Source organism: Canis lupus, chromosome 15 (assembly GCF_011100685.1).
Source record: "Canis lupus familiaris isolate Mischka breed German Shepherd chromosome 15, alternate assembly UU_Cfam_GSD_1.0, whole genome shotgun sequence".
NCBI classification, from domain to species: Eukaryota; Metazoa; Chordata; class Mammalia; order Carnivora; family Canidae; genus Canis; species Canis lupus.
The window spans coordinates 13,090,596-13,101,306 of NC_049236.1; positions in this window are offsets into that span (position 1 = coordinate 13,090,596).

Here is a 10,711-nt window from a genome sequence, read left to right on the forward strand (position 1 = left end):
AACTCAGACAGACAAAGAAAAACACTGTATGATCTCACTTATATATGAAATCTTTAAAAAAAGAAAAACAAACTGAAGTCATGGTACAGAGAACAGATCAGTGTTGCCAGAGTAGGGAGCAGGGGGCAAGCAAAATGGAAAAGAAGAAAAAACAAAACAAAACCACTCGGACAAACTAGGGATAGAAGCAAAGTGCCTCATCAAAGCAAAGGCCATATATGGGACACCCGCAGCTAACACCATACTCGATGGCGAAGGACTGAACTCGTTTCCCCTAAGATCAGGAACAAGATCAGGGTGTCCAGTCTGGCCACTTGTATTCAACATAGTCCTAGAAGTCGGAGCCACAGCAATTAAGCAAAGCAGTAAAATAAAATAAGCAAAATAAAAAAGCATCCAAACTGGAAAGGAAAAAGTAAAATTATCTCTGATTATGGACAACATGATCTACCATCTTTTTAAAAATATGTATTTTATTTATTTATTCATGAGAGACACAGAGAGAGAGGCAGAGGCAGGCAGAGGGAGCCCGATGCAGGACTCGACCCCAGGGCCCCAGGATCACGCCCCGGGCCGAAAGTAGACGCTCAACCACTGAGCCACACACGTGTCCCTCCATGTAGAAAATCTTGAAGATTGCACACACCCCCACCCACTCACACTCACTCACACGCACCCCTGCCCAAACCCGAATCTCCACGGGGAAGAAGGTGCTGGATGGCCTGGACCGCCGTCCCCCCTCCAGCGCCCCTCACAGCCTGTCTCCCTCGGCCTGGTTTGGCCTTGATTCTCCTCCCAGTGCCTCAGACACACTATGTCCTCCGGCCACAAGCTTGTGCACATGTTGTCTTCTCTGCCCAGAAGTTCCCTCCTTCTCCTCTCTCCCCTCCTTCACTCCGGGCCACCTGCAGTACTGCCTCCGTACCTCCTCCCGGGGCGCCCACAACGCAGGCCATCACAGGCCTTCCTAGGTCCTGGTTCCCTTCCTCGGGGCCCACGCACGTGTGCCACTATTTCCTCACGGTGGTTTGATTAATGTTGGTGGCTCTCACTTTTCATATGCAACAGGACTTGGGAATGAAGCTGTTCAGCCCACGTCCATCCCCATTTCCTACCCCAGTGCCAGGCACAGGCTGGGCGAGGGTCAGGGCTCGTGGCGGGAATGAATGGGTCCTCGGCTTATTTCATCTCTTGGGGACCAAGCACACCTGGAGCATCTCTTTCCCCCTTTCTGTCCTTCTCTAACTGTTCTCTCTCTCTCTCTCTCTCTCTCTCTCTCTCTCTCTCTCTCTCCTGATCCCCCCAACTCCTTCCACTCCCCCCTACTCCCCTTCCCTCCGGCACACTCTTGCTCCCTCTTTGCTCCTCTGGCTTCCTTTCTCCCTCCTGGAGTCCTGACAGCTTGGCCAAAATTTCTCAGCCCAAAACTTTTGCAGCCACGGCGCCACCTAGAGTCCACCTCTGAGATGGGCCAACCTAGAGCAGTGGGCCGCTGTCCAGCCCTGCCCAGCCCGGCCCAGCCCAGCGCTACCGTGTGTTCTGGGCACATCTCTGGGTCCTCACACCTGGCCTTCCTGGCCTCGAGACCTCACCATTTCTACAACCCTCTAAGTGTCTAGTGGAGACTTTAAGAGAGACAACTACAGCAGACAGCAAGGGCCGTCAATGTGGGTCAAGGTGGGAGCTTCCTCTATCCCTTGGTCTCCCTGCCTTTCCCCTCCTCTTCCCAGCTCTGTGGCTCATTATCGAACATTAGCTGTGATTCCAATCGGTATAACAATGCATCAAACAGTCCATGAGTCCAAAAAAAAAAAAAAAAGGAGTCTATGAGTAACAACAATAGGAATTTGCAGAGCTACTGAGGTAACCATGTGAATGGAAGCAAGTCTTACACTTAGTCTTAGCTATCATTTCTTTGTCTCTAAAGACATGGGCTTCACTCTGGAAGTTTGGACCAACTGCCTTTAAAATTGTTCCAGTTATTCTATCATGTGTACAGAGCTTTATGTCCAGGATTCTGGGTGCAACACTGTACGTAATGGCAAATATGCAGAAACAACCCACCTGCCCAACAATAGAAAACCGGCTAAGTATGGCACATCCTCTTGTTTGCATAGTATGCAGCCACCAAAAATAGTGCACACCAATGCTTTCTCGTAACGTGAGGACATACTTGTAAGCTATTGTGGGGTAGAAAACAGGTTATAGCTTGTATAGGAGTGATCTCAATCACATAAAATACAAATACAAGTGGGGAGAGATTACAAGAGAAGACCCAAAGATCTTTTGTGGTTGTTCCAGGAGATTACTTTTTTCCTTTTCTCTATTTCCTAAAATATTTGTAAAGACCTTGATTTTTATTTTACAATGAAATATTAGAATTAGCCCCCAAATTACCAGAATAATCTGAGAAAAAATTAAAAATAGGAAAACCTGGATAAAAATTGTTCTCAAATAGTCTACAAGACTCCTCACCAGAGGCTGGGAAATCTCTAGACTATTTCTTTCCCACAGAGTTCTGGGGTCTTCTGAGACCCACCTGATTTAAAGTCAAGAAACACAAGCCAGTCTGTCCATTGCATCTCCAGGTGTTTAGCAGCTGTGCACATATTCTGGGTGGTTCAATCTTTGTGGCGGGGACTGTATCTTAGCCACTGTGCCTGCCACATGGCACCACAGTCTACTGAGAGGAGCAAGGCAGACACAGGAGGCAACACCCGAGATAGCGTCTAAATGGATCAAAGGTCTGAATATAAAAACTTAAAGTACTATAAGAAACATGGAAAGAAAATAATGTTATAGTCTCATGACGGGGATGGCCTGTCTAAATACGATAACGATAACGCTAAGAAGCCACAAATGAAGGAAACTGAATAATTTGACTATAAAAAATACAAATTTTACTCATGGCAAGAAACACTCAATAGAAATATCTATAGAATGGCGGGGTGCAGAACTATACAAACTCTAGAGTTCACATTGAAAAGTAAATAAACAAAAAATATTCATAATATAATGAAGGATAAATCATGGGCTGCGAAAAATACTTTCAACTTATATCACAGGCAAAAGTAAATTTCCTTTAAAATATAAGCATGGGGGTGCCCTGGGGGGCTCAGTGGTTGAGTGTCTGCCTTTGGCTCAGGTCATGATCCCAGTGGAGTCCTGGGATCGAGTCCCACACCAGGCTTCCCCTGTGGGGAGCCTGCTTCTCTCTCCCTCTATGTCTCTGCTTCTCTCTACGTATCTCTCATGAATAAATAAATAAGACCTTTAAAAATATATATATAAGGGTGGAAAACCAACTAAAGAGATTAACACTCCACTCCACCCTCCAAAATTAGCGAAGGATATAAAACAAATAATTCAGAGAAAAGGAGATACAAATAGCTCTTAAACACGCGAAAAGATGCTCAGAATTGTAATAAAAGAAATGCAAATTAAGACTTTCTAAGATCCTTTTTTTCATCGACCAGACTGATCATGACATTATACTCTGTTGGCAAGGATACACACACGGAAGGCAACAGCCCACATCGCAAACTGGCTTGAGTCCCTTGGATGGCAGTTGGCAATGTCAAAGTCCCCTGCACGTACCCTGGGTCTCCACCTCTAGGAGTTTATGCTGCAGATGCAATAATACAACAATACCCGAGCTACATGATGTATGTACAGAAATTGGTAAATGTAGCATAATTTGTAACAAAGAATTAGAAACGAAGTGTTCATCAACAGGGGACGTGGTTAAACATACTGAGGTATGTTCACCGTGGTTCTCTGGCTCAGAAAAGAATAAGAACATCTTTATGAGGTGCTGTGGAATGATCTGCAAGATACATTTTTAGGTGAAAAAAAATGAGATGCAGAACACAGTGTGTAGTGTGCTCTCATTCATGTTTTTTTTAAAGGAGTGGAAGAAGACCATGTAGCACATTTATTTGCAAATGCATAAAACATGCATTTTTTGAAAGAGGGAAGGGGTATAAGAAATTGGTGGCTTTGGATCCTGGGGCAGCAGGAGGTGGGGTGGCAGGTTGGAGACTTTTCATTGTGTATCCTTTGTAATTTCTGAAGTTGGAGTTGTGAGAATGCATTACATTTTTTAAATCTACATATGATATTTTGGGGAAAGGATACCATTTATTTTGGAAAAGCACTAGACCCGGCCCTTTAGTCACATCTTATAAAGCAAGTCCCATCCAATTCCTCGTGGGGGGAATGTCTGAATAGCTTGAAGCAGATATTTGGCCACGTAAATTGGCACATGTAGTTGTGGTGAGTGCTGTGTTTCTGTAGATTTTGTCCTTTTTTAAAACAGAAAGGGGGATGCCTGGGTGGCTCAGTCAGTTAAGCACCCAGGTCGTGATTTCATCTCAGATCATGATCTCAGGGTCATGATGTTGAGCCCGGCGCTGGGCTCCATGCTATCACAGAGCCTGCTATGGATTCTTTCCCTCTCCCTCTGCCCCTCCTCTTGCCTCTCCCCCTCTCCTGGCCCCCTCTAAAAAAAAATTTAAAACAAAAAATAAAATAAATTTTTTACAAAGGAAAAGTAATAAATACTTCTTTGCTCTGTAGGAGTTAGACTTCCTTGTACTTGTATGTGCGCACATGATTTTTATTTATAACTAGTCCACCGAGTGGTCTGAGCTAAGAACCTAGAACGAGGTCCAAGCATGATCCTTGAAGGACCACTGGTAACAACCGGCTAGGCCGGACTGGACAGAGCTCAACTGAGGTCAGTCCTGGATGTCTTACAGTCCTGCACAGGCCACTTCAGCTATGTGACCTGGACTCTGGAGAGGTGCCACTGGATGTTCAGTTGTTGCTTTCCAGCATGGTAGTCATTGGGGCACTTAGGACAAAGTCTCATTCTTGTGAGTAAGGATCAGGACGTCACATTCCTATTGCCCACCCTCCAGGCAGCTCTCAATCCAGATCCTGGGAAAAGTGGACCTTCCCTGGGAATGAGAGGAAATTCCTTCTCATTAGTCCTGCTGGCAGTTGGTCTGAAATTCTGATGGAGACATCCTCCGTGGATTCCTGGCTGGGACAGGGGTGGGTGTCCCCTGCAGGGACAGGCTGGGAGGGAGGCAGAGAATGCTCTGAAAGAGATCTTAGAGTGGATTTAGATGTTAGGGCTCTTAAGGAAGCCACAAATAGTAGTGATGGTTTATTCTCTACTAAATGCCACTCCCTTGTCTCTGAGCCTTCCAATCAAAGGAAGTAGACTGTGTCTGCTCTTCTGGAGAAATTAAGGGGATGCTAGGACAGCACGGTGGAGGGGAGAGCAGTGTCCACCACTTCCCAAGGCCAACGGCACATCCTAACAGAGCCCTGTGGGTCTGAAGCATGACCACTTCTGGTCCTTTCGTGGGAGCATCACATGAGACCCAAAAGGAAAAGCTAGAGCCACAGCATCAAGACTATGTCTGCCCGCCTAGAGCCCACACCAGGGTCTCTGATACCATTCTCCATGGAAAAGAATCAGTATGTTTTAGAGGACAGGTGGTTCTACGTCCCGGAGGACATAGAGGAAAATTACAGATGGATATGGGGCATCCTGCTGTTCCCAGAAAACAACAGTACCTTTAGGATATCAGTGTATTAAAAGGTGGAGAGGGCAGTTTAAAGCACCTTCTACTGGCAAAGTTGTGATCATCTGAACATCAAAAAGAAGGAAGACAAAAAAATAAAAATAAAAAATAAAAAAATAAAAAAAAGAAGGAAGACAAGGAGGAGGACAGGAAAAATGATGGTTTATTAGACAAAGTAAATTAATGAAAGACTGCCACTTTGTAACACTTAAAAAAGAAGTTGGGGATCCCTGGGTGGCTCAGTGGTTTAGCACCTGCCTTCAGCCCAGGGCGTGATCCTGGAGTCCCAGGATCGAGTCCCACATCAGGTTCCTTGCATGGAGCCTGCTTCTCCCTCTGCTTGAGTCTCTCTCTCTCTCTCTCTCTCTCTCTCTCTCTCTCTCTCTCTCTATATATATATATATATATATATATATCATGAATAAATAAATAAAATCTTTTTTTAAGTCAATATAAAGCATGCAAAAAGGTGGTTGTCATTAAAAGGTAAGTGTAAAAGGTAAAGGTAGAGAGGGCATTTCACCAGGGGTCCCACGGTGATGGATCAGCTGAATGTCTCAGGGAGGAGAAAACTGACACAGCCCCAATCCTTCAGCTCCTATCAAACCTCTAGATGACCTCACTAATTATAAGACAATTAGGTATCTAGAAGTCTTAAATAATGCTCCTGGACCAGATCCATATGTCACAATGGCAGGACAATGGGTTACATGACAGTGATCAAGTAAAATTGGCAATGCATAAAGTTTGGGGGAGAGACACCGAGGCTGCTATAAAACTAATAATTGTGTGAAAGGCCTGGACTTACAAATTTTAGTGATGTAACATGTGAAGATTAAGCCAAAAAAGAAAAAAAAAAGAAAAAGAAAAGAAAGGTAGTTCAGTCTGTTGACCAACAGCTCTTGTTGGAAGCCCTTGGGAGAGACAATCACGTTCCATGTCCAACCAAGAACCAAATGACTGTAACCCAGATCTTGGTGTGAGTCACTCACTTTTCTTTTCAATTTGGAAAGTTATTGCAACCCTAGCTGAGTATTAAAAAAAAAAAAATCAAGGGCAACCCTGGTGGCTCAGCGATTTAGTGCCGCCTTCAGCCCAGGGCCTGATCCTGGAGTCCCAGGATCGAGTCCCACGTCGGGCTCCCTGCATGGAGCCTGCTTCTCCCTCTGCCTGTGTCTCTGCCTCTCTCTCTGTGTCTCATGAATAAATAAATAAAATCTTTAAAAAAATCCAAGAAACAAAGAAGGTATAAGAATAATGAAGAAATAACCCAAAGACAAGATGCTTAGGATAAGTATAAATGTCAACATAGTCTTGAGTTTTAATAATTCTGTTTTGTATGTTTTGCCTATTTGTTTCATGAATTTGGAGGATTCAAAAGCACATTATAAAATGTGTACTTGAAAAAAATAAAATAAAATAAAATTTGTACTTGTAGTTTAAACTACATAAAGCAAGATGTTTAAGTTTACATATAACATTTAAATATTTGAGAAAACTTTAACATCTTACTATTAGATGTAATTACTAAAATTAAATATTATTAAAAATATTATCAAATATTTTTAAAATACCAGTAGTAGAGGTCTTTCTCTGCAAACCCAAACACCCCTTGGTCATTAATTCAGTTATCTTTTTTTTTTTAATTCAGTTATCTAATGCTACATACAAATGGTCCCCAAACTTTTAGTGGCTTCAACCGACAATTATTTTATTATTATATCTCTTTGATTTCATGGGTCAGGAATTCAGGCAGGGCTTAGCAGGACATGTCTTCTGCTCCACACAGTGTCAACTGGGCCACTTAGTAGTTTTTGGCTGATGCCTAGGCACACTCACTCAGATGCCTAGTGTCTTGGTGGGCATGGCTGGAGATCTGGCCTTAGCTGGACCCCCTTCATGAGGTCTCGGGGTCTCTCTACATGATCTCTCCAACAAGATTGTCGAACTTGCCACAGCGTGGGCCAAGGCTCCCTAAGACAAAAGTGATTCTTTAAAGGCAGGCGGGACACCAGAGAAGCATCACTTCTGCCTCTTGATCAAAGTAGTCACAGTCCACACCACCCTGAAGAAGACGGAATACAGACTCCATCTCTTCAAAGAAGTAGGACCAAAGAACCTATAGCCATTTTGAATCTACCTTGACCATTAAATATTCAGGAGACTGTGAAACAGCCGAGTGAGTTAAGAGAATGGCATGTAGCTTCATAGAGAAGGATTACGGTGTCAGGTGATGATGGTGATGGTAAAGTAGTATTTACTGAGCGCTCACTCTGTGCCAGGCAGCATTAAAAGCATTTTACTTGTGCATGTTTGGAGGGCTGGTTATTGAATCTTTGCAGCAATCCTACAAAGATGCTTCTGTTATTGTCTCCAATTTGTAGATTTACAGGTTGAGTAACTTGACCAAGACCATTCTGCTCATAGCAGTGAGGCTAAGATTCTAGTCCAGGCTTACTCTATCTGCAAAGGAACCAGAAGAGAGGGAAACCTAAGAGGCCAATAGATGTGGGTAAGAGGGGCCTTCTCACCCCCAAAAGGGACTGGAAGCTGTCCTGAGAGCAAAGGGAGGGTTCTCAGTTACACACTGCCCGCATTTGTGTGTAGAGAGAAGGTAAAGGAGACAGGACACCAGTGAGGAGACCTGTGCCCTCTTCTAGGTATGAAATAATGAGGCCTGGGTAAGGGCTGAATGGGAAATGGCGTTAGGGTGAGAATTGTGGTTGGGGGGAGTGATTAAGGAGGAAGGTAGGCAGGTGACCTTTAAGTATGAGGGAGAGAGTGAAGCCAGGAAGAGCCTCCGAGCCAGGGGTCCCCACGGTCACAGGCAAAGCCCATGCCTATGCCGGACATGCCTTCAGGAAGATGGTGACAACCCCTGTTAGAGAGGCAGCAGGACCCCTACCCTGGGCTCTCCTACACGCATGTGGGCTGTGGAGATAGTTGGGGGTGGGTGGTGGGTGGGAGAGAGGGGAGGCAGCACCAGAGGAGCCTCTAGTGATGAGATTTGGAACAGAGAGGCGGCTCACAGGAGTCTGGGCTGCCCAGGCCAAGACAGCCTAAGGATAGAGCTGAATTCTGAGTCACCGGGCCTAGAAGAAGACCAGTTGCCTTGATCAGCCTCCGAAGCCAAGAACGAGCCTGGAAAGAGCCGGGTGAGCCCGCAGAGGGGAGGCGTTTTCCAGTACAGCCCATCTTCCTCGGGCCGCCCGGCCTTGCACATCCACAGAATCCACGCGGCCTCCGTTCCTCAAAGGTCTACACTGCGGTTACCTAAGGCCCAACCCCAAAGCAGTGGCACATAGAGATTAAAAGCAATGGCTTTGGAGTCAGAGAGACCTCAGTCCAAATCACCTCCAGAATGGAGCAGCTCTGCGACTTTGGCCAAACTCACCCCTCTGAGCCTCGCTTTGCTCATACGTCCGCCCCATAAAATTACGTGAGGTTCCGTGTGAGAACATGCCTCCCATACACAGCGCAGTGTCCAGTGTGTACTAATTACTTAACGATCAGCAGCACACACCTGCGCGGGCACACACACGTGCGCACACGCACAAGCCCCCCTTCTGCTTTCACTCCCTCGCGGCCCACGCCGGCCCCTCCCGTCGCTGCATCCAGCGTGGAATGGCATCCCCAGGGCCACTTATGTGTCTTGCACTGACTCAGCATCTGCGCGCTCTTCCCCAAAGGAAAGCTAAGCAGCACATTATCAGGGATGGACATTTGTGCTCCCCTGTCCTCTCAGCGGGGCACAGGCTCGTACTGGTTGGGTGCCCGGAGGAACGCAATCATGACCCATCAGGCTAAATGGCCAATTTATGGCTTCTCTTTGAACGGGCCTTAGATGATTACCTTTTATGAGGCTTACACTTTAGACTTAAGATGTAAAACAGAAGCCTGGGTTAAGAGGCAAATAATGGGATATTTTATGTGCTTTCTGGAGCAAAAGTCCACAGCTTTATTGCAGTGGCTATAAAAGAACATGATTGGAAAAGCCTTGATTGAGAAACCCAAGGTGGAAAGAATGCTGGGTCAGGAGGTAGGAAGCCCACACTTCCCACTCTGTCCTGCACAGCCAGCCAGCAGCCTGCCCTACCAGAGGGACCCCCATGGACCAAGGACCCTCCCCTGTTCCTACCCATGCACAGCTCCTCAGGCCACAAGTCTACGCTGCCCTCTTCCCAGGATTTCATGATTCCAAAATCGTAAGATTCCCCAAGATCCTAATACCCTCTGATTCTCTGACACTAAGACTGTGAAATCTTAGACTAGACTATCTTAAGGCTCAATGGTAAGATATGGTGGTTAACGGCCTGGGCGTGGAGCCTAGAGACCCGGGGTTCACATTTTAACCCACCGCTGACCATAGTGTGATTTTGGACAAACTGCTTAAGGAAGATCTCATTTTTCTCACCCACGTAATGAGGACATGACTGTTGCCATGGGATGATGCTGTGGAGAGGATGGAAAGAAAGACAATTTACTGTAATTTCTGGCACAGAGCAACCTGCCTGGCAGTTATTATTGCGTTCTAAAACCCCATGCATGCAATACCCAGGCATCTAGAATTCCCCAATCCTAATACTGTCTTGTGATTTTAAATCTGTGACTCTTCAGAGGTTGAGCCGGAGTCTAATTCCCAGGGACTGGGGCTCCTCCATCCTTTCGGGCGCAGGGCTGTGAGCCTAGCTGCGGCCACCAGATGGCGGGCTCGGGTTACAGGTCCCCGCGGAAACCCGCCAGGCCCAAGCTCAGCGGTGGGACCAGAACCCGTCTTCTGGGGAATCTCTCCCTTTAAAAAAATGTCTTTCTCTGATGGGAACAGAGTGAAAGGCGAGGGAGGAGAAATTGCGATTACTACGTGCTTCTTATCAATCCAAAGATCCACAGCGCAAGAATGAAAGGGGACCTGAGCAGGGAGGTGGTTTTATTGTCAAATGAGCTTAATACAATGCCATATAAACACCTAATGGCACAGGCTGGAAAGGTGTAACTGCAGCCAGGGAGCCGTACCCCGCCGAGGCCACATGTTCCCAGCTTCTGGGCTGTCTGGAAGCTGTGCGGTCTTCACTGCCCGCCCCCCCACCCCAGTTCGGACATCCCTCGGCTTGGGA